General features: G+C 45.2%; 1 long non-coding RNA gene across 3 annotated transcripts in view; it reads left to right on the top strand.

The window, feature by feature from the left end:
• Positions 1 to 6,759: 6,759 nt before the first annotated feature.
• The window catches only part of LOC128846477 (uncharacterized), a 37,363-nt gene continuing 19,000 nt past the window's right edge, over positions 6,760 to 25,122 (top strand). For 2 of the 3 annotated variants that reach the window (XR_008446788.1, XR_008446789.1), the window contains exons 1-4: positions 6,760 to 6,996; positions 9,379 to 9,503; positions 16,928 to 17,508; positions 24,726 to 25,028. This is a non-coding gene — a long non-coding RNA (uncharacterized LOC128846477). Of the gene's footprint in view, positions 6,997 to 9,378; positions 9,504 to 16,927; positions 17,509 to 20,189; positions 20,687 to 24,725; positions 25,029 to 25,122 lie in introns of those variants that run through there. The other variant, XR_008446790.1, reaches the window with a different exon arrangement.

Raw genomic sequence — 25,122 nt, 5'->3', positions numbered from 1 at the left:
ATTCTGAGATTAAATGGCTGTTATTTTTTTATTACACAGAGAGGGAGGGAGAGAGCAAGCTCTGAGTGTAGAACAGAAGAATAAATGATGTATTATTGTTGTAATGAGACAGGTTTTAGTGAACACAGTTAGTTTGTTTTCCCAGTCATTGTAAGATGAATTTTGAAAAACCTGTTAGTTACGAAGGGGGAGATGGAAGACAAGGTCAAACCTCCATTTGTATTTAAACCAACATCTAATTAATGTGTCTAATAATTCTGTCCTGGCAGCGAGTTTATTAAAAAGCTCTACTGGTTCTAATGGATTGGAATAAGCAAAGCTGCTTAACCTTCACTGTTGAAAGATGCTAATTTGATGCATTCTAAATATAGGCCAAAATTGCATCTGTTTAAATTTAGTCCCTGGCAGTTGCCAATGATGGATATCTCCCCTTGGGGCTGTTAGGAGGTTCAGAGCATAAACAGCACCAGCACTCTGTGGAGAGCTGGATATGTGTACAAGGCACATGTTCATATTGACTAATAGGTAGCTACAGAATAAAAGATGAACTCTGAATCAATGTTACCCCTGCAGCTCTTTCTCCTTCACTTATTTACACAGCATAATGAAACAGGTAGGTGGTTTGCATTACAGAAAGCTCTCCCCTTTGATTTTTAAATGCCCCATGGAGGTGAGTGGCTGAGGTAGAGCCAGACCCAGTGGTGCAGTGCAGGACTGGCATGCTGGAGTCCTGGGTTCTAGTCCCCATCAGTTCTGCCACTAACACATTATGCAGCCTTAGTCGAGTTGCACAGGGCCAAATTTTCTCAAGTGACCTCTAATTTTGGCTGTCTCTGTTTTTGGATGCCCAATGTGAAACACCTAGGGCTTAATTTGCAGAAGGGCTAAGCATCTGCAACTCCATTTGAAGGCAATGGGAGAGGTTACAATGAGCTGAAGACCAGACACTGATATTTGAATTATACTATGAAGACTAGATCCTCATCTGGAGTAAGTCGGCATAGCTCCATTGAGTTCCATGCAAGTCTAGTCCTGAATGTCTTTCTAAAGCAAGCTAAAGACCTGTCTCAGCATTGTTTGATTTTTGTGCAAAAATGCCTGCTTTTTTTAATGTTAGCAAAAGCACCAGCAGTTCTGAATTAAATACTGAGATTATATACTCACAATGCCTGAGGATATTATTAAAACAAAGGATTAGTAAATTTCAAAAAAGGATTAGACTGTCATATGAATAACAATTGCATCTGCAGTTACACTGTCTCCAATCAAATTCCAAGAGCTGGCAGTGCTTGTGCTACATGACATGAGATGATCACTAGCTGGGGGCACAAGATGTAATTCCTTCTTCCCCAATGGGTAGTATTGCATACTGAAGTCTATTATACCGAAGTGTATTATACTGGGTTTGCGCCTTCTCCTGAAGCACCCAGACACAGGATACTGGATTAGATAGACCACTTGTAGAGGTAGGATACCAGACTAGAGGGATCAGTGTTTTGATCCTGCCTAGCAGTTCTTGTCTTCAGATCAGGAATCTGACATCCCAACCTCCTGTTTGTCCTAGGCTTACATGTCTGGGCGTGGCTTACATTCTGCCCTAGAGGCCATGTTCCAGGTCACTTTAGGCTCCCACTATACTTGTCTTCAACTATTGCAGAGATGCACTACCCGTCATAGGTTTTTCTTGGCATCAAGTCACTGCAGTGGCCTTCTCAAGGAACCTCTTAACTTACTGTCACCTCTGGGTTTTTTCTGCTGTCTCTTCATGAGCTTTAGTCCAGATTACTGCGTTGCGCAAAATGCCTGCAGCTTTCGGAAAGACCAACTAGTTAATAAAGAAGGTGCTGTGTATAAACATATTATGAATGCAGATTACCGTAGAATTATCAACCTGGAAATTGCTTTCAGACATAAAATACAACCTCACCACCACATATTATGAATTCATCCAGCTTCCTTTTCTTCCAGTTGCTGTCATCCTCAGTGCTTTTGCAAGGCTCCGTATAGACCAAACTTGGCAGACCTTTGGTGGCCATCTCAATTGCATCTCCTTCTTTGGTTTCTTAAGGCAACTAAGATCCAAACGAGGGGTTTAGATGGTCTTTTCCAATTACCTTGGGGATGTTAGTTGTGACTTGTCCACAGCTCTCAGCAGCACTGCAACGGTTGCAGTAATGGGAGTGTTAGTACTTTATGATTCTCAATGGTTAGGAGGTGGGGAAAAAAGAAGCAGAAATGGGGAAGGGGTGGTAGAAACAGCGAGGTGGGAGGGTGGAAGTAAGTAGAGAGAAAAGTAGAAGGGGAGTAGTTTGTGAGGGGGCATCTCTGAGTCATGACAACAAAACCCTTAAACACTCCTCCACCAGTTGTTACTTTAAACTTAGAAATTCCAGAGCAGGTAGAGATTTGATCCATGTACCTGAAATCCCTGTGTCATCCCTGGAGAGGGAATGGGACAGGTTTATCTCCTGACAGCTGATCAGCTACAGTCTGATTAGACTGGAGCAGCACATTGTGTGGAGGCAAAAAAGGTATTATGTTCTTCCCAGCCCTTCCCTCAACATCAGAACAGCCATACTGGGTCAGACCAAGGGTCCATCTAGCCCACTATCCTTCCAATGGGCCAATGCCAGGTGCTTCAGAGGGAATGAACAGAACTGGGCAATTTCAAGTGATTCATCCCTTGTCATCCACTCCCAGCTTCTGTCAGTTGGAGGTTTAGGGACACCTAGAATATGGGGTTTCATCCTAGGCTTTACTAGCCACATGCCATGGCTAACTTTATCTTCTCTTTTCAGTCTGTGTGTAAAGACTCCTTAATCCCATGACCAGCCCTCATGCTGAGATAGCAGGAGCAGCCCTATCTGGTTTCCTCTCCGGGCACCTAGCAATGAGCACACCTGATCTCTGTCCATGTTGGTTTGACTGGTTTTGAGTTGTCTGCCTTGTAACATTTCCCTTATTGACTGAAAATAAGGACTGCAAGTTGTTACACAACCCTTTCCATGCAGCTGCAATCATTCCGTGTGTTGCGTGAATTTGTGATGCTGATCTATGAAGGAGACTTGGACTGGAAATGCTGACAGCACGTCTTTGTCTTTGCCTGTTCTTGGCATTTAATGTTCACAAACTCTATTTTCAGCTTAATATGTTTTTTTTTTATAAGCTTGTCACTTTGACATCAGCCAGATTCAAAGTGCCTGCAATAAACTGGATGGGTTGCATTCCTAACTAAGTTGGAATAATTATTGATCTGCTTTACCAAGTTTCACATCTGAGTGACTTTTATTTATTTGTTTCTTTGTTTGTTTGCGCCACTTTTAAATATTTATTTATTTATAATATTTGGAAACACACTGAGAACCTCAGGCTTTCTGATTCAAGCCTGAAAACAAATCCAGAACAATATTTTCTCTCTTCATTGTCCTTGTTGTTCTTGTTTAACATTTGTACTGCAAGAAACAATGGAAGACCATTGTGAACAATGGAAGACTGAGCCCCAGGGTACCAGGTGCTGTACGAACATATAATAAATGGCAGTCTCTGCCCCAAGGAATTTACAATCTAAAAAATAGACAGCAGTCCTGCGGAAACGCCATCCCGAATTGTGACATGTCAAACTCCTGTGTAAGCGCAGGGCGGCACTCCAAACCAGCAAGTTGCTGAGTGCCCTCGGCTCCCATTCTGGCCAGCTTGGTGCGCTCCATGACTCATCACTTTGTGATGTTTTAACTCACTCTCCAGCCAGTGGGAAGTGTTGATTTCAGACTGCAGGGCTGCCCAGCAAGGTCAAGAGGCTTGGGACTATTTCAGACAGAAAAAGGTAGGAATGAATTCCAAATATGAGAGGCCGCTCTGAGAGTTGCAGCAGGTCCTTCTCCTGTATAGCAAGCGAGTTCCAACCTGAGTACATCAACTGATCTCAGCTGCAGCAGTACAGAGTGGGGACAGAGGCATCTTTCAAGTGGAAAAGTCTCAAGGCACTTAGGGCTTTGTAGGTCAGAAGTGACACTTTAAACTCCACCCGGAAGTCACCAGGCAGATCCCAGAGCATGAGCTCCCAGCAGGTTATCCCATGCAACAAGCAGGCCACCACCTTCTTCAGCTTCTGAATAGATTCCATTGCCAGGAGAAGATCATCAACTAATGCAACAGACTGAAGTCCTGATGGCCCAGGGTCAAGATGGAGGCTTCCAGATGCTCAGAGAGTTGTCCTGCCTCCAGCTTTTCCATAATCTGAGCTGAGAATGGAGGATTAGATGCTGGTTCCCATCGGGATATGGTGTCAGCATCAAGAGATGGTTTTCTGAGCAGAGGCAAAACACAGCCTTCCTCTAAAGCAATCAGCACCCTGCTCACCCCTCAAGGGAGGTGTTGACAGTCTCTCCCAGCAAAGGCCTATAACTGGCCTTCACCAACCAGGAGGGACAAGTGTTCAAACCACAGGTCATGGCTCAAAGTTCTCCTAACAGATTTAGAACCTCCAGCTGTGGTATTGGCGACAATTCAAGCAGAAATGAGCTAGGGTACCATTTATCCCCGCAGGATATTGATTGCCCTGCCACCACAGCCTGGTCAGTACTGGATCAATTTCACCCGCAAAGTAACCAGAAAATGTTGTCATGATCACATTGCATCCTGGATAGTTATCGATTCCACTCGCTGCCGCAGTGTTCTGTGGTTCCCAGGGCATCCTGCTCTGAAAACATTTTTAGACTAATAGTATTGGCATATGTAAGCAATTTACATTTTTGAGCCAGGCTAGGCCAACAGGCCACTTACTGACATTCTCCTTGTGGGTTATAAGAAGCTAAATAGCTGGAGATGGGATTTGAGTTTTTATGATTTCGCTTTGATTAATTTTTGTTTTGTGCAGAACAAAGAGCATCTCATACAATATAAATATGTGCTTATGTCTGTGTAGCCTTTCTGCTGTTTAGATTGCAGCTGCTTCCCTTGACACCACTGTAATAAAGAATAAACAAACCATGGAATGGGGGGGAAGGTTTGCCATAGTCTAAGTAGACTCCTCTCTTTACATTCCTAATATGTTCCCACTCCTTATTTGGAGACGTTATATTAAAGCCAGATTGCTTTCAAAAATAGCTTAGTTTGCTTAGATTTGTGCCTCTGATGCACACATGAATAGCTAGTTAGGCACACTAGACTGACCGCACAGTTACTGACTTGAATATATTCATGGTGATTGTGTGTACACATTAGGTGTGCAACTGCACTTGCATTTTGCATAGGCAATTGGGTGTCTGGGTATTTTGAAAATCTGGTCTTTAATCATTAATTTATAGTGTCCTCCTGCAGTACACAGGTATGAAATGTGAGAGTGCCAAGGGCTATGCATTCTTCAGCTGACATCTTCTCTTATAGCTCTCCTGTAGTAACACATTATCCCATAATCATCAGTCCAGTTAGGGAAAGAATCAGTCCAGTCATGCAAATGAAAAACCAGTTATATTTTATTTGTTTGTTTTGAATGAAGATTACAGGGTAACTTTCTTCACTCCAGAAGAGCTGGTGTGCACACCAAACCACCTCCTTTTCCTTAGAGCCACAGGAATCATTTGAAGTCATTACGGCTTTCTGCTTAGCTACAGTACAGCTCGCCAAGTGTCGCCTCTTTTGTTATGCTTTCCTTCTCACTGAAACTGTAACGCACAGTCTTCTAGGCATGCGTTGTCTCAGAGGGTCACACAGCCTACAATCAGACCAGTTTTCTGACGGTGTAAATGGTTTGAAGTCTGGCAGTGTGATCTAGTGCAGTGGTTCTCAAAACTGATCCGCCGCTTGTTCAGGGAAAGCCCCTGGTGGGCCGGGCCGGTTTGTTTACCTGCCGTGTCCGCAGGTTCGGCCAATCGCGGCTCCCACTGGCCGCGGTTTGCCACTCCAGGACAATGGGGCTGCGGGAAGCAGCACAGGCCAAGGGATGTGCTGGCCGCCCTTCCCGCAGCCCCCTTTGGCCTGGAGCGGCAAACCGCGGCCAGTGGGAGCCGCGATCAGCCGAATCTGCGGACGCGGCAGGTAAACAAACCGGCCCGGCCCACCAGGGGCTTTCCCTGAACAAGTGGCAGACCAGCTTTGAGAACCACTGATCTAGTGGATAAGGGATTGAGAGTCAAGAGGCCTGCGTTGTAATTCTGCCATTATCCTGCTGTGTGCCCTTGGACAAGTCACTTCATCTTTCTGTGCTTCTGTTTCCCCTCCCACCCACTGTCCATCTTGTCTACTTAGACACTGTATGCTCTTCAGGGAAGGGACCATGTCTCACTATGTGTCCATGCAGGGCCTAGCACAATGGGACTCCAATCATGGAGGCTACTGTAATACAAATAATATTATTATTACAATAATGAAATCAAAGGATCTATGCCTATTTATACCAGCAGAGAATGTGGCCATATTTCTCTTCTCCTTGTACCATATTTTAGCTGCATTAGAGCAACACCATTTCCTTCACTAATGGCACAAACATGCTAGAAATGCCTTGTTTTCTTTTACAGTGATGAAGGGAGGTTTTCTTTGGCAGCTTAACGCTGGTGTTATTTTAATTGCTGTCCTCCTCATTTGGTGTAGCATCATTGCAGAAGGGTCTCTTCCCTCTTCTAATGACCATATGCCCTCACTGCCTTTGTCAGAATGGCCTGTTAGCAACTTGGGAGGCAAAGAAGCCCTTTCTCAGCTTTTTTCTGACATCACCTCACCAGATGTTAATATATGGCCCCAGTTAGCAGAATTAGAAGTGATGAAACTGTGAAATTAACCCCCGTCCCACCCCTGAGTTAATGGAATGGAACTGGAAGCTCAGCGAAGCAGAAAGCCAGTGTCATCAATTTGCTTTCCAGTTACTCTCTGAGAACACAGCAGCGTCAGGATTTCAGTCATTGCGAACTCTCTGAAGTGCAGACACAATGGAATAACTGGTTCCTGCTTCGGGTCAATAGCAGCTTCACATTCCCTCCTTATAAGCTGGCAGTGTACAAGGTCAGTAAAAACTCAGTCATTGTTTCTGGGTTGAGGCTGAATATTGTATATAGTTCTGTGTGCTGCTGGTGATTTAATGAGTATAATTCCCTGGGCGTCCAATAGGATAGTAACAGAGACATTCTTGTGTGCATAGCTTTGGTTTCCAAAGCTGACAGCTTTCAGTGACTGACACCATTGATTCTGAAAATAGCTAGATACAAATGAAATGACCTCAAGAACATCTAATGGGTTATCAACAGGGCCTTGTTACTTTTCTGCTCTCTGATGCTACTTGAAGCCACAGACTAAGGCATATAAATATTGTCACATTAAGGAGGTAACTATTTTTTCTCGGGCAGATCCCTTATGGAGTCTCTTCAGTTCTATCTTATTTCAGTGTTGATCGTCTTCTAGTATTATTATTATTATTTATTACCATAGCACTAAGGAGCCCTAGTTAGGGACCAGTACCCCTTTGATAATATCTGTTTTTTCTCATCTGTTTCCATTATTAATGCTATGAAGCCCAGTCTGAACATTCAGTCTCCAACATAACACATAGAGTTCCTCTGATCACAATTAATTTCCTAGATAAGTTTCAGCTATAAAACTTACCCACATGAATACTCTCCCATTAGCTCTGAGCATGGCAAGAATGTGGTTTTTGCTTAGGATAGAGAGAATAAAAACAAATCAGCAAAACATATGCAACTTTTTCTACGTATTGGTAAAAGCAGCTCCCCACCCACCCACCTTCCCATGCAAAATATAGCAAAATCTTTTGGTCTTGCTTTGCATGAAAATATTTTCCCAACTCTTTTACTCCAGGCTCTTCTCCTGAATGATGAATTGAGAGGAATCAGACACATCCTCTCTGCTTTGTAAATTAAAGGTGTTTAAAGGAGTGTTCATATTTTTATAGGCCAAATCCTTTGTGCTGTTTTACAAGTGTGACTATGCCGCATTCCAGTCCTGATCCTTTCCGTTCAGCCGTGTTCCTCTGACACAGCAAATGTCCGCACAGGCTGCAGCTCCTGATGTCCTAGTTGCTCCTCTCTGCAAAACTCACAAAATATGTGAATCAGTCTTAGGGGATAAAACAAGATGAGGCCTAATTAGGGAAAGGCAAAGCAGCTCGGCCAAATAAGAACTGAAGCGTGAACCTAATTTGAGGTTCGTGAACACTTGGTTAACTTTACTTTTCTCCATGATTTTTCATTTCCAGGAGGTTCTGTCCCTCCTGCAGCAAAAGGGAATGGCAATAAGTGAAGAGAGGATGCTCTTTTGGGCAGCTCCAGCAGGAATGCAGGGAATCTCATGACAGAACCTACTTTTGTGAGGTTACCAGGCCGATTCTGCAGACCCAAGAGGTTCAGAGAAGATTCTGCTAAGTATTGAAACCTTTTAGATGCCTCTCAAAACCAGCCTCTCTCTGAACCTTTGGATGTTTCCCCTTCAGTAGGAGTCTTAATAATAATTAATAATTGCTCTATTTTGTATTGTAATAGCACCTAGGAGCCCCAGTTATGGACCAAGAAACCATTGTGCTCGGTGCTGTACAAACATGGAACAAAAAGATGATCCCTGCCCCAAACAGCTTACTGACACAGTGCTAATGCAACAAACGTGCGAACCCAGAATGCTGGGATTTTTTTCTTTTTCTTCTAAATAACATTCTTAACTAAAGCAAACTATTTTTACCTAATAACAGCTGACAGTAGTGTTGTACTGGCTTTTGTGTTGATTTAGCTCTGCCTTTTATAGACTAAATTTTTGAGTGCTCAGTATCAGCAATAAATACAGCCACAATTCAAAGCGTATGTTGGGGAAATGCAATTAATTTTAAGGATTTAAGTTTTCTAAACCAACCAGCCTCTGCAGAAAATACTAATTAGGCTGTGCACCAATTTGCTTTCTTGTTGGCAGCAGTAGTGGCTAAGAATTGAATAGTTTTGGAGAGGCAGGAAGGGCACAGAGGGAGGATGAGGTTCCCCCAAGCCATCTCTGTATGTCTGATTCTTTGGAGGCTGGCCTGTCACTAAGACTCACTACAGTATCACTCTGCAGACCCAACTCCTTTGGCTTCAAAAGCACTAGGCTAAAGGGGCATTGCCACTCACTCAGCTAAAAGCGAGAACTGTTAGGCATGTGCAGATCCAGCCTCCACCCGAAGCACACTGGTCAATGGGAGACTTCAAGGGGTTTGGATCAGGCCTTAGAGGGCAGGGATATACAAGCCTCTGCAACATAATTCTCCTGTATCATTCGGTGAAAATAATTTGGTTTCATTACGGAACTTTATTTTTTAAAAACCTTGTGCCAATATTTGATCATATTGCACCTTTAAAAATTAGAATTAATAATAATAATAATTATAGTAACTTAGTTCTTATATTACAGAGACAAGGTGGGTGAGGTAATATCTTGTATTGGATCAACTTCTATTGGGGAAAGAGACACACTTCTGAGATACACAGAGCTCTTCTTCAGGATAGTGTATCAAACTTCTGGGCCAGAAACAACAGGTAATGACAGTTGCTAGTCCTTTGTCCAGCACAACCTAGAAGGACTGATCTTCTTGATCTTCACTCATATTCTAAAAGGCGTGTGCTAAATAAATTAGATTGTAATGCCTCCAGCATAATTTCTGCTTTCGCTTTTCACAGTGTCTGCCCTGTCTATACTGTTTCTCATTGGTCTGACTGACCTTAGCTAGTACGTTTGAGAAAAAGCGTACTGCCTCTGCAAACTTTGCTTAATGCAATACCACATTTTACCAGTAGGGGGACATTTTCCCATGTTACCCTGTTGACTCCATGAATCATGCTCATCAGTTAACAACCATATGTTCACGATTAAAATCCTACCACACCTGCAATCTCAGGGCACCGCCCTGACCATGGAGTGGTTAGGATTGCCTTGCCAGGACTTTACCCTTGATGTGGGTGTTGTCAGTGATTCAACCCATTTGTTGGTGCTGCCAGGAATTAGGCAAACGTACTTTCCTGGAATTAGACGCATTCAGCAGGAAGCCTTGTCTGTACTCCAGGGCGGGCTCAGACGTGTGTAACCTGCTCAGAAACCTGTGAAAGGGCTTTCTTTTGGCATGGAGTGAGGAGGGTGTTAAAACCGTTTTACAGTTAGCTCTAAGTAAAAAAAAGTGCTGCTCATATTACAATGTGTGAGTCTCTTGGAGGGATGAGTTGAGATCCTGTCTGTGCCGCTTAAACATTAATTATTCCATAGGGCACTTTTAATAAACCTTTTGTTTTGGGGAGCCTGGCCAAAGTTTTCGTTCTCCCTGTTGGTGTGTAGTTTGCTTTGTCCCCCCCCCCCATTAGTTTCCAACCTCTGTAACACTAACCACTGGAGTCAGTGGGGGCTGACCCCTGTGTAACCCTCACCCGTGTCATATGACAGGGACCAAAAAAGAATATCTCCTGATTTCACACACCACCCCAGAGTTGGCTGCATTTTGGGTTGTGTACATTCTGTAAAGTTAGTCTGGGTTCTTCAGGAGCAAAGATGCTGTGAAGAGGTAAAACGTTAAATTAAGGCATGTCTGTGGTAATAATGCACAGCTGAGGTATCAAAATACCACGGTACTTGGCTCCTACAATTAATGTAATGACAATGGAATACATCCTTGCTACGTATGGTTTGAGCTTCCCTCGCCAGCTAGTCTAGCCGATTTAAACATAGGTTTCCCCAAAAGAAATATTTTTGCCCAGTAAAACATTTCCCTTTACTTCATGCCTGATGCTGTGGATCCCAGTGACTGTGTTCTGCATGATGCTTTTGAATGTATCTGCCTGATGGTTTTTTTACTCCTACAGCATCACATTATTATAATAATCTGTAGTGATGTAATTGACCTTCCTGCTTTGTGTGAGTAATGATGTACTAACCCAGGAATTTCCAAAAGATGAACAGGTATTTGATAGACTCCAGGTATACTCAGGTGAAACGTGCTGCTGTGCTTATGAATGCCCCTGGCCCCACTATACAAAAGCTGACGGCACCAGCTTGCAGGTGAATGTTCCAGGAACATCCCAGTAGGATGCACCTATTGTGCTAATTTGTAGTGCGTCTGTCCCCTTTTCTTATCTAGTCTGTTTGCAGAGGCATTACACTTGCGCACACATTTTACTTGATGCAATATCACATTCCACCAGTAGGGGTATATTGCCCAGTTGGGGTCTCTTAATCATGCTCATCGGTTATTTATTAGAGTAAGTTTGTCTAATTCTTTTCAGCACCAACAACAAACCTGCTATAGGGACCCAATTTGTGCTCACTGAAATCAGTGGCAAAGCTCCTTGACCCAGATCCTTAAAGGTATTGAGGTATTGGAAATCAATGGGAGCGAGGCCCCTAAATATCTTTGAGGAGCTGGGCCCTCCTGACTTCAGTGGTGCAGGAGCAGGCCCTCAATGAGGAGACAGAGATCACTATATCCAGGCTGAACACATCTGCTGTGGTGCTTATCATTCCACGTACATCCAAGCAGAAGGGGAGTGCAGCTGCTGCTGACTGTTCAAGGCATGTCCAGAAAGAATGCAGCTGCCGTGGTGTTGGATTTACCAGGCACGTGCTAACATTCCATTGATTGTAGCGCACAGCTGCATAGCAGATACATAGGGAGCTCGGCAGTGGGGCAGCGTTAATCTGCATCCAGCTCCTGGCTTCACAGCAGCACTATAGTCAGAGGAAGCTGTGCCTAGTGTGTGCTGCGGCTTTTCAGTAACGCACTCCTTTCATCGCAGGTAGTCTTCACAATCAGGGTTTGACCTCTCGCAATAACCACCCAAAGAATTCCACCTTGTATCAAGAGCAGAAAGTGAACAACAAGGAGGTCTCTGGCCTGCGCTGTTTCACACAAAGTTCCCTTCCGAGCGCTGGAAATGACCCAGCCGTTTCCTGGGTAGGGTGCAAGGCACACTTTTCTCCCTGGCTTCAGAAAAGCCAGTAAAGAATTTTGCATGGAAACCTGCTCAGAAGTATCAGGAATTATTTGTCATTCCTGTATTTTCCGTGCTAGCGCATCTGCTTTGAAAAAAGAATGAATCGAGACATTTATAGGGTCTTACACAGAAAGAGAGCCTGACACCTAGTCATCCAGACACTGCATCTGTCGACTCCTTTGTGCATGTGAAATGAGTACTTGCACCCTTCAGAGTGTGCATTACCCACAGTGGGTATGCAATTTTCTTGCAGTATCAATGGGGACATACAGTATACTTCTTTGCAACCACCTTGGAAAACCTGACCTTGGTATTTCATTTCCCATGTCATAAATAACATGCCCGCTGCAACAACTCAGATTTCCTGATGTGCTTTTGCTGTCAGCTCCCAATGGCTGGCCGTTTGGGATGCAATCTGTGAAACATTGCGCCCTTTGAAGATCCACCAGAGTGAGAGTCCAGCAGCCTTTAGGAGACAGCGTGAGGTGGTTCTGTTCTTAATGGCAGGTTTCAGGGTAGCATCCGTGTTAGTCTGTATCCTCAAAAAGAACAGGAGTACTTGTGGCACCTTAGAGACTAACAAATGTATTAGAGCATAAGCTTTCGTGGGCTACAACCGAAGAAGTGGGCTGTAGTCCACGAAAGCTTATGCTCTAATAAATTTGTTAGTCTCTAAGGTGCCACAAGTCCTCCTGTTCTTAATGGATCCTCAAAGAGCTCATTTCATTTTCAGCTATTGCTTAGCTTGGAAGCCTCCTTCCACAAACTCCTCAAGCCCCATCTATTCCAGGGAGCATCCTGGCTCTGTGGGTTATGCCCCATTCTTCCTTTGCTCTGTATTATAATGAAAAGATTGTGCTCTCGGGGGTAGGGCCTTGTTGTAATGAATCCATGTTTGCAAACAGGCATTATTACAGTGTAAATTTCACACATTACAACCTGGTTCCTTCTGCTTACACAACACACATCTCTACCATTTGAGCTAAGGGAGAGCTGCCTTGCTGTTTGTCCGATCTCCGTGAGTTCAGCTAAGGGCCACCTCACTCACTCCTACACACTACATTATACGCTATCATGTATTTACAGCTCTATGGCTTATAGATGTGAATAATAATAAAAGCACAATGGGTGGGGAGGGGGTGTCCTGGATCTGAGTTAAATAAGATCTGACTTGCCTTAACTGATTGGCTGTTGTTTTTAACAAACTGTTGGGTTCCTAGATGCCTAGGCATTTGGCGTCACATAAACAAAGAGACAGATTTTCAAAACCTTTAGACCTCAAATATTCACCCATGCTACCCACTCTCTATGTATATTTACTACATTTGCCCATACAAATTGTTGTAATTGCTTATGCACCAAATATTTTATAACAAACTGGCCTACATTTTTATAAATAAGGTTGGCTCTATCCTGCCATGTACATATGTCAGAGAGGTACTTTGAAGGATGAAATAATAGTGATGAAAAAATAAATAGGAGTACTTGTGGCACCTTAGAGACTAACAAATTTATTAGAGCATAAGCTTTCGTGGACTACAGCCCACTTCTTCGGATGCATATAGAGTGGAATATATATTGAGGAGATATATATACACACATACAGAGAGCATGAACAGGTGGGAGTTGTCTTACCAACTCTGAGAGGCCAATTAAGTAAGAGAAAAAAGACAACTCCCACCTGTTCATGCTCTCTGTATGTGTGTGTATATATATATCCTCAATATATATTCCACTCTTCATGCATCCGAAGAAGTGGGCTGTAGTCCACGAAAGCTTATGCTCTAATAAATTTGTTAGTCTCTAAGGTGCCACAAGTACTCCTTTCTTTTTGTGGATACAGACTAACCCGGCTGCTACTCTGAAAAAATAAATGCCCCTCTAATTTAAATTACAGGATGTTGTGACCTTTAATTACTGACTGGAGTGGATCATACACTGATCATATTTTTTTAATGCGATCTCTCAAATGGCATGTTAGGAAAGACACAACATAAAACCAAACTCTCTTGAATCTTGTATAGCTGTGAGCTGACATCTGCAGGAATCCCAGCACCTTGGCCCCATGTTCTGCCCGCCAGGGTCTGACACCATTGTGATAAGATCACTGGTATGTGCATGTCAATGACACTTAGCCTCAGAATGTCAGAGCACCTTGCGAGGTTTGGAAGAAAGACCGGAGAATCACATAAGAAAGGATATTGCTCAACTGCCTCCCTTCTTTCCCAGAATCTGAGAAATGGGCACCTGGACAACTCCAGGTGAAGGGTTAGCTGGATGCAGCGTTAACAATACACTACTAGTCTTCATTTCTCCAGGTGTTGGTTTACTATAAGAGACAGTCTCTGCACCTTTACACCAACAAGGGTTTACTCTCCAGGCTTTCTTCCAGACCAGTGGGTGCAACAGATGCATTTGCAAAACTACACACACAGCCATTGTGTCAGTGAACGTGGCTCTTTGTGGGTACCCAGGAGTTTTTGTAGATTCATCTGTTCCTTTCAAAATTTGGCCCTTTTTTGCAGGAATGGAGGGCCACACTTGGGTGATCTAATGCCTCTACCTGCACAAGAGACCCAACAGTAATTCCTCAGACAAAGCCCGAGGACAAGGGCTTTGCTTGTGGTAAATCTTGTGGTAAACCTAACAGAACAGGACTCCTCAACGCCCAAACTGAGAGCAAAGTCCAAGGCATCTGGTCAGCAGGGTGCAGCCCAGCTGTGTGTAGGTAGCAATGGGCATTGCAGTATAGTTGTGCCCATGTGGAACCACTGGCCGACCCATTGTCATGGACATGGCGATCCTCTCCATGGTGCAGGCGAAGTGCACAGCCCCTCTGCACGGCATCTCCTCTGCTCTCATCCCAGTGTGCAGCTCTAAAGCTGCTTTTGGCTCTTACACCTCCACGTAAAAATGTCCTAGGGTTGGGCCAAAGGCTGACTGCTCTGGGGTCATTCCAGATCTCCCCTGACGCCATTAGTGATGGAGGCTCCATGACTTCCCATCACATGAGGGCAGGGCCGGCGCAACCCATTAGGCGACCTAGGCGGTCACCTAGGGCACTGCGATTTGGGGGGCAGCGACCGCGGCGGTATTTCCGCGGCGGGACCTTCCGCCGCCTCTGTGGGGAGGCGGCATTTCGGGGTGGGACCTTCTGCCGCCTAGGGCGGCGGAAAAGCTAGCAGCGCTCCTGCATGAGGGGGTTCTGCAGCTGCCATACTGACCTCACCAATCAGAATCGTTGCCTGATAATCAGCTTCAAGCTTACCTTTCTGGCTTGTGTTCCTGCCGTGGAGTAATTCCTCCCCTCAGAACAGCCTCATTTCGTATCTCAGACGTCATTTCTCTCCAGACTGTATCTGCGTGGTGCCGTCCTGCTATTGTGTTCATCTGCTTTTACCTCAGAACACGTGGGTGATTTTCTATCCCTCATCACCTCCACAACATGGACCCCAGCTCACATATCACATGATGGCTCTTAATAGTAACGATAGGTGAATCATGTAATTTTCTACTTGTAGTCATCTTCCTTTACCACATGGATCTTCCTTCGACTCCGTCTTCTTCTATCTTAGTCAGAATTTGGGTCTCCTCTTATCTAAATGGCAACTCTCTACAGTGGGTGACTGACTGAAGTGGAAGACACTACATTACCATGTAAGGGAGTCCATCTGCCATTACAGTCACACAGGGAAACTTTGGCTAGATGGGGTATTTTGACCCTTAGCACCATTTAAGTCCTGCAGGAATGTCACCATCAGCATGAGCACTTGTTTAAAAACCACATCCAACTCTCTCCCAGAGCACTGGAAGTCTCTGACATGGAGACATTTATAAGGCCAGCTAGTACAGTCCAGGGCAGCCAGCCCACTTTTGTTTATCGAATGAGGATTTACTGGACACATTTTGTAGCCAAACTTTCTGAAGTGGGGTGGGGAACTTTGTCAGCGCTAGATTTCAGCTGGAGACCATGTGTTCTATGCCATGGACTTTGTCTGCCTTTTGGGTCCAGATCTCTCCTACTCACACTTTTCAATAGACTCCCATCTATGTAGCCAACAACTATTAAATGTACTTCGGCGATAGTTCAGTTGAAAGGCGAGGAGTCTCGGTAGTTCATGCTGCATTCACTGTTCCACCCTTTCATTCAGTGTTTTTGCATTTTTTGACCGTCTGTGGTAATCACAGTACCTTGTTTTGACGTCTAAACGGGTCATGCTTTAAAGGACTTTGTGTTTCCATAGCCACCCTGCTGTCTGTTTTTATAAATTTGTGCTGTTTGTACAAAAAAAACCCAGCATCTGTCTGAGTCGTGTATTTAGCCTGTTGCTAATATTCTGGAATTAGTGATAGTTGATTCTTGTAGGTTGTTTTGCATGCCAACCAAAACATTGGGGTTTTGGGGGTGTGTGCTTTCTTTTAAAGCAAGTTTTCATTTCAAGGGGAACCAACTGTGCATGCGTATGTGTGCATCCACATTAATTTTGCAGGACTGGCTTTATTAGCCTGTCAGTTTAGAATTTCTGATCAGATGCAATGAGTTTTAATTACACTTGCAACAAATCATAGAGTGAGAGATGTTTATTTAAATGAGCCAGGAAAGTAATGCCACAAAATTCCAGGCCTGCTCTTGCTTCCAATAAAACTCTCATTGACTTCACTGAAAGATGGTTTGGTCCCGTCACGTGTAATTTAAGGCTCATCTATGGGGGGGGGGCGGGTTAATCCACATTAATTCGCGTTAGTCCGATATGAAAATGCCTGTGTACACATGACGCAATTCATTAGAGCACAGTAACTCCACATTTACTGCAAACTCTGGAGTTCACTTTCAAAGTGTACTAAGTTTGCTGCAAATTGAGTTAGTGTGACGTATTATTTGTGTGCATGCGATGCTGCTGCGTTACTTTGTCAGTCCTCCAACTGCTATCCTACACTGCTTTGCAGGTGTCTGTTACTGACTTGTCTACCTGTGTTCCCTCCAGTGCTCTAGGGTCAAGTTGACCAGATGTCCCCTCCCCCATTTAAAAACTGGCGTGGGGTCAGAGTTTGCCCATTTGCTCCTGGGTTAGAATATATCAGCACTGCTGCGATGTTACTCCAGAAGCCTTACAACATGTCTTGAGCAGCTGCCTGGAGCCACGCAGAAACCCCAGATCTCCTCACCATCTGGAGACAAGCATCAGTGCAGCACCGCACTAAAGATCTTTTTGTGGACCTTGATAAGCAGCTGTCTGCATGTGAGGGGCTACAACTGCAACGCCGACCAGTTCCAGATAAAGAGCAGACAGCTCAGAAGGATTTACATTAAAACCAGGGACGCCAGGAAACAGTGCAGTCATGCACCTATAACCTGTCCATTTTTGGAGGAGCTGGATAGGATTTTGATTAAAGACACTGTTACCGACACCCATCCCTCCCACACAAGGAGGCCAGTGAAGAGCTTTCTCCAGAAAGCCAGGATCTCTTTCCCCCAATTCCAGCCATGTAGGAAGCGAGCCCGATTCCCAGCCAGAAACCCAGGCCAGGACTGAGGAGGCAAATCCTATGGAGGGAAGCTGGACATGTAAGCATCTCTCTTTACAATTTATTATTGTACTAGTTTCTGTTCCAGGTGCCCCACAGCCATTCTGGGGGGATGTGAACTATTAGCCTGTCTGAGTCTCCAGCCCTGCCACCCTTCTCCCTTCAGTGGCCCATACTGTCCGTTTTCAAAATGGTGTCAGCTCTGGCCAGGCAACTGGCTTCTGCTCAAGCCCTGACCATTGTCTGTTTACCAGCCTGTGTCACTGAGGGCACATTCCCAGCTTCCTATTTTCCTTTCCCCTCCCTGCATCTGTCCTGCCCAGTGAATACCCCCCGCCTCCCCCCCCCCGCCCATCAATCCTGTTTGTTAGCTCAAAATGGCATCCGCAGCCTCTACCCCATCTTGCCTCCCCTCCTGCCAGTGGTGAAATGGTAATAAAAGAAGTGGGGAAACTAATCTAAACCAACCTCCATGTTCCCTGAATGAGAAATGGGTAAATTCTGTTTTCCACTGACTACACTGCTGCCCCGCCACAGCATTCCTGAATAACAGCAACATTCAACTGCAAAATGTTGCTTCATTGAGACGCTGGGTACGTCGAAAGAAGCTTGGATACCTGTAAAAGAGTCTTTCCGGGGCGCCACTCTAGCAGGGGCAGGGCCCCTTGCCATGCCCAGTTACCACCACAGGGACAGCCCTGTCCAGGCCCAAGCTTCTTGGTCCTTGCAGTGGGCCCAGCCCTTGGGTGCCTTCTTACTTTATTTATGGGTTCAAACTCAGCAGAGAATAAGCCCCTCCCAGGGTCAGCCAAAAGATAAAAGGTCAGTGGCATCACCTTCCTGCAGGGATGCCCGGTAGCAGGGGCGGCTCCAGGCACCAGCGCAGGAAGCGCGTGCCTGGGGCGGCAAGCCGCGGGGGGTGGCCTGCCGGTCGCTGTGAGGGTGGCAGGCAGGTGGCTTTCGGCGGCATGCCTGTGGGAGGTCCGCCGGTCCCACGGCTTCGGCGGCAATTCAGCAGTGGGTACACCGAAGGCACGGGACCGGCAGATCACCTGCAGAAACACCGCCGAATCCGCGTGACCAGCGTGCCGCCGAAGGCCGCCTGACTGCCATGCTTGGGGCGGCAAAAAACAGTTGTAGCCATCCCTGCCGGGTAGCCAAATCAGTCTCTTCCCTGCCGGGCTTGCTCTTGGGGTTCGCTGGACTCTTTGCGGAGCTGAGGGGTCTGAGGCATGGGAGTTCCTTCTGCTGCTTCAGGAACCATTCCCGCTCAGGGCTTCCCCCACGCTGACTGCAGCTTCCTCCTTTTAGAGCCTTCCTCCCTACCACGCGTGACTGGCAGGGTTGGAGGGCCAGTCTACCTTAGCACACAAAGCCCTGCCAGCCCCTTCCCTCGCAGGGCAGGGTTTATACCCCTCCATCACATCACTATTCTCTGTTTACATAAGGTAGACACTGGCACTGCTTGCCAATAAAGATACTAAGTCTACAGTTCCCTGCCGAAGTATAAATGCCCTGTGACACACATTCTTACAGGAAAAGACGTTTTCCTTACGGATAGCAAAGCTGTACAAATATTGTGCAAAATACAACATGCAGCTATAACCTTAGGTAAGGGTTTTTTTTCTGAAGCCTCTAAGCTATTCCAAAAGTAGCAGCACCTTCCTTTCAGATGGCCAAGTGCACACTCCATTGTCATTCTGCAGCTACAGAAGTGATAGTTAAACAGTTCCTCCCTTCTGTCCGAGTGGCTTCATTAACCAGACAAGCAGAGGTTCTCCTGGGCTAACCAACGCAATTGCCACACCATTAAAGTCCATAGTGATCTTGCGGGGGAGGCAAACTGTCCTTTATTCATTATGTTACACAAAGCTGAGTTCCAACAGACCCTAGCATCATGGATCTTCCCAGACTACTCTGCATTTATGTTTGTAAACCTACCACGGTGGTCAAGCAGCCCTTTGAGCATCATTGAGAAATACCCCTTTTTTGTTTATGAACCCTGAGTCCTGGTGCGGGAGGCAAATGATAGGCACATGGCTCCCATCAATTGCCCCAATCCCGTTTGGGTACCCCATGCATGCAAAGCCATCAGTAATCTCCTGATCATTACCAGGCTTTATAATCTAAGGCAACAATACCTTATGCATGGTGGCATAGCTCTGCATGACCAACAGAGTCAATCTCCCCCGGTTGGCTATGGACTGGTAACATTTGGCAATGGCGAGTGCTTCTTAACGGATATGGGGCACCGCATGTTGGTAAGCTGCCACTGAATCTCTGGGGCGAGTTCAGCACAGATCTCAAAAAAGGTTGCCTTTGTCATCTTGAAATTCTCTTGCCACTGGAGGTCATCCCAGATCTGCAGAATGATGCTTTCATGCTAATTCATGCTGGTTTCCCAGAAGCTGCACAGTGGCTGTGTCTACACTTAAAACACTACAGGTGCAGCGCTTCAGTGTAGACACTTTACTACAGCGATGGGAAGGAAACTTAATCCACCTCCCTGAGAGGCGGTAAGAATTCTTCCATCGCCCCCGCACTGTCTCCAGCTGGGGCTAGGTCATCTTAACAACATTTCTCAAGGATGTGGATTTTTCACACCCAGGGGAGTTGTAGTTATGCCAGTGTAATTTTTCAGTGTAGACCAGCCCTGTGTGAAGCTGCTCCATGAATAGCTCCAGTAGTAGCAGTTGCTCAGTGTCATCCTCTTCTTCCTAGCCCTACCTCCTCTGCTGCCACCACCGCTGCTGGAGAAACTGCTCCTGCAGCCACGTCATCTGCTCGGTGGTGTGGCTGGCGAAGTCCAAACCTGAAGCCACCTGGCTTCAAGAGTGGAAATACAGCTCAAGAAGCCTCTGTGTATGCGCAGTTGCCAGCATAGTGGCACAGAACATTGTTGGGTCCACGACAGCAATTTGAAAATGGCACTATCCCACCCAGAAAGAGAGGAAACATAGGACAGAGACAGTGGAATTGTGGAGTTTTTTGGAATTTGACTCCATGTCCCAGAATTCCACAGGCTTCTCTCTGGCTCCACTAAGCACCCCACAATGCGCAGCGAGAGACATCCCAGAGTACACACTGCAAGGACCACAGGATCCCAGCCCTGTCTACACAACAATATGAACTGAAAGAGGGCACAGCTGTCCTGTGTGTATGCCATTAGTACGGCTGGCATGTTGAGAGTTAACTAATGCACGTCAACTCGCTGTGGATTAAAACCCCTTCATAGACAAGTCAATCAAAATCCACAATCAGTGCCTGATTTCCAGAAAGTCTGTGTGTCCCTCACTCCCATTAGCTTTCACTGGAGTTGTGGGTTCTCAGCACTTCTGAGCAGCAGACCCTTAGTCGCTGCCCGCAAAACAATTTCACATCATGCCAAATGGTGAGGTTACGTAAAGGGAAACCAAGAATTAAAAGGCACCTTCAGCAGAAAGGAAGGGACTTGGGTCAAAGTAGATTCATTCTAGGGTGACCAGACAGCAAATGTGAAAAATCGGGACAGGGGATGGGGGGGGGGGGTAATAGGAGCCTATATAAGACCCAAAAATCGGGACTGTCCCTATAAAATTGGGACATCTGGTCACTCTACTTCATTCTGAATGTAGGGCCCTATCCAAACACCACTGAAGTCAAAGCCCGTTCTAACCTGCACTCAGGGCTAGGACTGGGCTGGTAGGAAACCAGGGAGCTGACCCCTTCTGTTGCAACCTGCCTAAAGAAACTGGCCCTAGACCTTTAGGGCATTTGGGGGATAAAGATTGCCTGAAAGACACAACACACATTAAAGATTAACTGCAACGGTTCTTGAGCTATTCAGGAAAGCGCAAACAATGCAACAAGTATTGAACTCACAAAGGATTATCCTGCACTTTTGCCTTCTCACTTTATATGAGTTCTGGTGCAGGCTTTACATTGCTTGTTTACTTGGCAATGAAGGTTAGCAAGCAGGCTGGTGGGCCAAAGGCATGTGCATAGTCAATAGAGAGTGTTTGGCTCTATGCATGGAGGGGACTTTCTTATGCAGTTCAGAGGAAACAAACTCCCTAAGGATTAACTCAAGAGTGGCACAAAGTGATAAAAGTCAAGAAACGCAGTTAAGCCTGACACACTCATGGCCTTAATCCTCTTCAAACCCGTTGAAACAGTAGGAGCAGGGCTCAGCAAACACAGTAGTTTTGAATTTCCTGAATTTTGCTGGTTTCTTACAAAATCTTCATTTTATTCTCAGATTCTTTTTCTATAACTTTTGTTTTATTTTGCTCTCCACTGTTCGAATGGGCTTTAAATATACAGTGGCTAGGGAGAATGCATTTTGCGCCCAGGGTGAAATTCATCCTGTGCAGCACAAAGTCTGTGCACCACTTATGTCCCATAGGCCTGTGTGGGCCTTCTTCACAGTGGTGAATTTCAACCACCTTGCATGAATATACACAAGCAGCACCAAAATCACACACTTTGGAGTGAAATTCACCCGTGATCAAGGCCAGCACTATGCCCAGTGCATCACTTAAACCCTTTTAAGGACTTGATCCAAAAGCCACTGTAGTCTATGGAAGTCTTTGGGTATGTCTACGCTGCAAAGAAAAACCCGCAGCTCCAAGTCTGAGCCCAGGTCAGTTGACTCAGGTTCATGGGCCTCAAGCTGCGTAGCTAAAGGTAGCAGTGTAGACATTCAGGCACAGCCTGGGCTCTGAGACCCTCCTCCCTTGCAGGGTTTCAGACCCCGGGCTCCAGCCCAAGTGGGACTGTCTACACAGCAATTTTTAGCCCCGCAGCCTGAGTGTCAGAGCCTGAGTCAATTGACCTGGGCTCTGACACTTGCTGCTCAGGGTCTTTTATTGAAGTGTAGACATACCCTGAGAGGCCTCAAGTTCTTAACGTGGGGCTTACGTGTACTTAAGTGGTGCATGAGACTTTGTGTGGATCATCCACACTGGAATGAATTTCACCCTTGAGATACAGAAGTCTCTTTATAGCCCTGCAAATATAAACACTATGCAAATCCCATGAGCATGGCCTGCCAAACCACAAGAGAAAGTTTGGATGCTTAGTTCACTAAAACCTTTGCTTATGATGCAAGTCTAGCAACTGATGAACCATAAATATGTAAATACCTTTGCCATTCTTCCAGTTGCCCAATAACAAGCAGCGGTAGAGAGCTAGTGGGTTTCTTGTCTCCATAGCCGATGAGAATGTGCTATAAACTGACTTTGGACTCAGATCAGTTAATCATTCACTTAAAATGACTGAGGAGTTATCACTGGGCTTTACTGGAAAAGGGTAGGTTGTGCAGTGGCGTCTCCAAAGGCTTTTCAAAGGGATGGAGGAAGGGTTTCACTGTTGCCTCCTACACAACTCTCCCTTTTTCAGAAGAACATGATTCATCTTCCAAGAATGTACAAAGCAAAATCAACCTATTCCCAAGCAGAACTGCAAACAGGGAGACAGCTGGGATGTGGAAGTAACAACAGAATTTTTTTTTTTAAACAAGAGTGTGGTTGGGGGGTGACAGAGCTGTACAAAAAACAAGCATTATTCTGAAGTGCATCTGCAAGCTGAGATGAAATCTGGGTATGGAAAGGATAGCACTGGGACCGGTTTGGCAGACAAGTGGTTGGACAAGTTGACCCAGTGGATCCCTTCCAACTGGATTGCCTTTGAATCTAGGATCTGAAACCTGTGCTGGAGAGTTATGCCAACTGAGAGCTCTCACAGGCCAGGGCACCGTGGGTACTTATGCCATGAAGATATGCCCCTCTGAGGACTCTGCAAGCTGACAAAAGGCTAGTCCAGGGCAGGTCCTGCGATCCCCTGGGCCTTCCCACTTCACTGACATTAGAGGTGGAAAAGACGTATTAGGTCATCCTCACAAATCAGGATGATCTAATATGACTTTTGCCTTCAATGGGACTACTTATCATCTTAAAATATAGCATATGCTTAAATGCTTTGCTGGATAAGGGACAGAGTGCTAAGCATCTTGTGGGATCGTGCCTCTAGTCCATCCACCAGCAAGAGTATCATTGCTCCCCTTCTCAATGGCTGGAGTCCTGCCACTCTTGATCTTGCCAGGTAGCTGGATAAGCAGCAGCTCCTGCATTCAATGCCAATCCCAGAGCCAAAGCCTGTCACTTCTCCTGTGTCATGGCAAGGCAGGCTTCCAACTCTATCCCTCAGGCCATCTGGCTTGTGTTCTTGTAAGTTTTAAAGAAACCAAACAACTCCTCACTGGAAGCACTAAGTATTTATTTGCTCTTTAACATGATATATTAACTCAGTATGTAAACTAGCCATGGTTTCTTTGGTGTATATCAAAGGAGGATCTGAACACTACAGCAGCTGAATGTGATAAATATCAGGCATTTTTCCAAATAGCAAAGTTTCTCTCACTCCGGCAGCTGCACAAATCTGGATCATTCTTATTGTTTAAAGCTCTCTTGAGAATTGAAAAAACCTACTGCTGAATGTCCTTTAATGTTCTAACAATTGCTGAAATATTCAAGCCATCGGAACTGGAAAAGACAGAGAGGAAAAGAAGGTAAAATACCAGTTTGTGGCTATAGCTTCTGCACTATGCAGAGGACACCTGCTGCCAGCAATAACAATCTAGCCACTTTGGAGACAATGAAAATACAATTTTTGCTATCAGCTCTTTGGCTTTTTCCTGCTTGCATTGTACTGCAGTGGGCTTAAGTCTTCTCTTCCTAAATATCAGCATCATCGGCATGTTACATTTAATGCCCATCTATTTAATGCAATATTGGGACAGGTCTTCATCAAGTTTAAGCATGTGACAGTACCAACAAAATGTCTGACTAGTTTGTAAACATACAGTTATTAAGATTGTGCACACAGATTGGGCCTGTAACTGTGTGCTTATTTTGCATGCATATTTCTTTGTCTTTATATTTTTAATCTCTTCCACATTTTCAAATATTTTAGGGCCAAAATTTCCAGAAAAATTCTGTATGCAGTTACTATGATTGAAGGTGCTAGTGTGGCAATTGCTATTGCAAATTACCACTTGCACACATAATGGATCGTTTTCATGTATAATGACTAGGACGATGAATGCAATCACATCACATGCGCACTCAAATTAGGCATGCAATTGAATACCTACTTTTTTGAAAATTTAGGTGTAGGACCGGTGCACGATAGTAATTGTAAAATGCAATCATATGCCTACAGATTGTGAAAAATTCTCCGTAGGATTCCCCACTGTAATCAGCTTCTGCATCATTCCAGGCATTCTGCAGTCATTATCCTAATAGAGCACCAGCCTCCTGAAACTTTAAAGGACAAGTTTGCTGTCAGCAGCTGCACAATCTTGGAGGAGAGACGAAGACCTAAGGCATGTCTGCCCAGTAAGATATATAACCTACTGTGACTGAGCCTGGGGCATGCTGCCACCCATATAGCCATCACCAACTAACCCAGGAGCTGTCGTATTACTTAATAAGAGATATAACTGTACTGCTCAGAGCTTCTATAGACCTTTTCATCCTCAAAACCCTTTACAAGCCCACAGTCAGTCCTCAGCCCTCTGAGGTAGGTAAGTAAGTAGTAATATGCCCTTTCCTAGGTGAAGGGAGAGAATGTATTTCAAATCCCTGCCTGCTCACAGGATGAAGCACATCGGCCG

This window comes from Malaclemys terrapin, chromosome 12 (genome assembly GCF_027887155.1).
Source record: "Malaclemys terrapin pileata isolate rMalTer1 chromosome 12, rMalTer1.hap1, whole genome shotgun sequence".
NCBI lineage: Eukaryota > Metazoa > Chordata > Testudines > Emydidae > Malaclemys > Malaclemys terrapin.
This window is presented reverse-complemented; position numbering and strand designations above follow the sequence as displayed.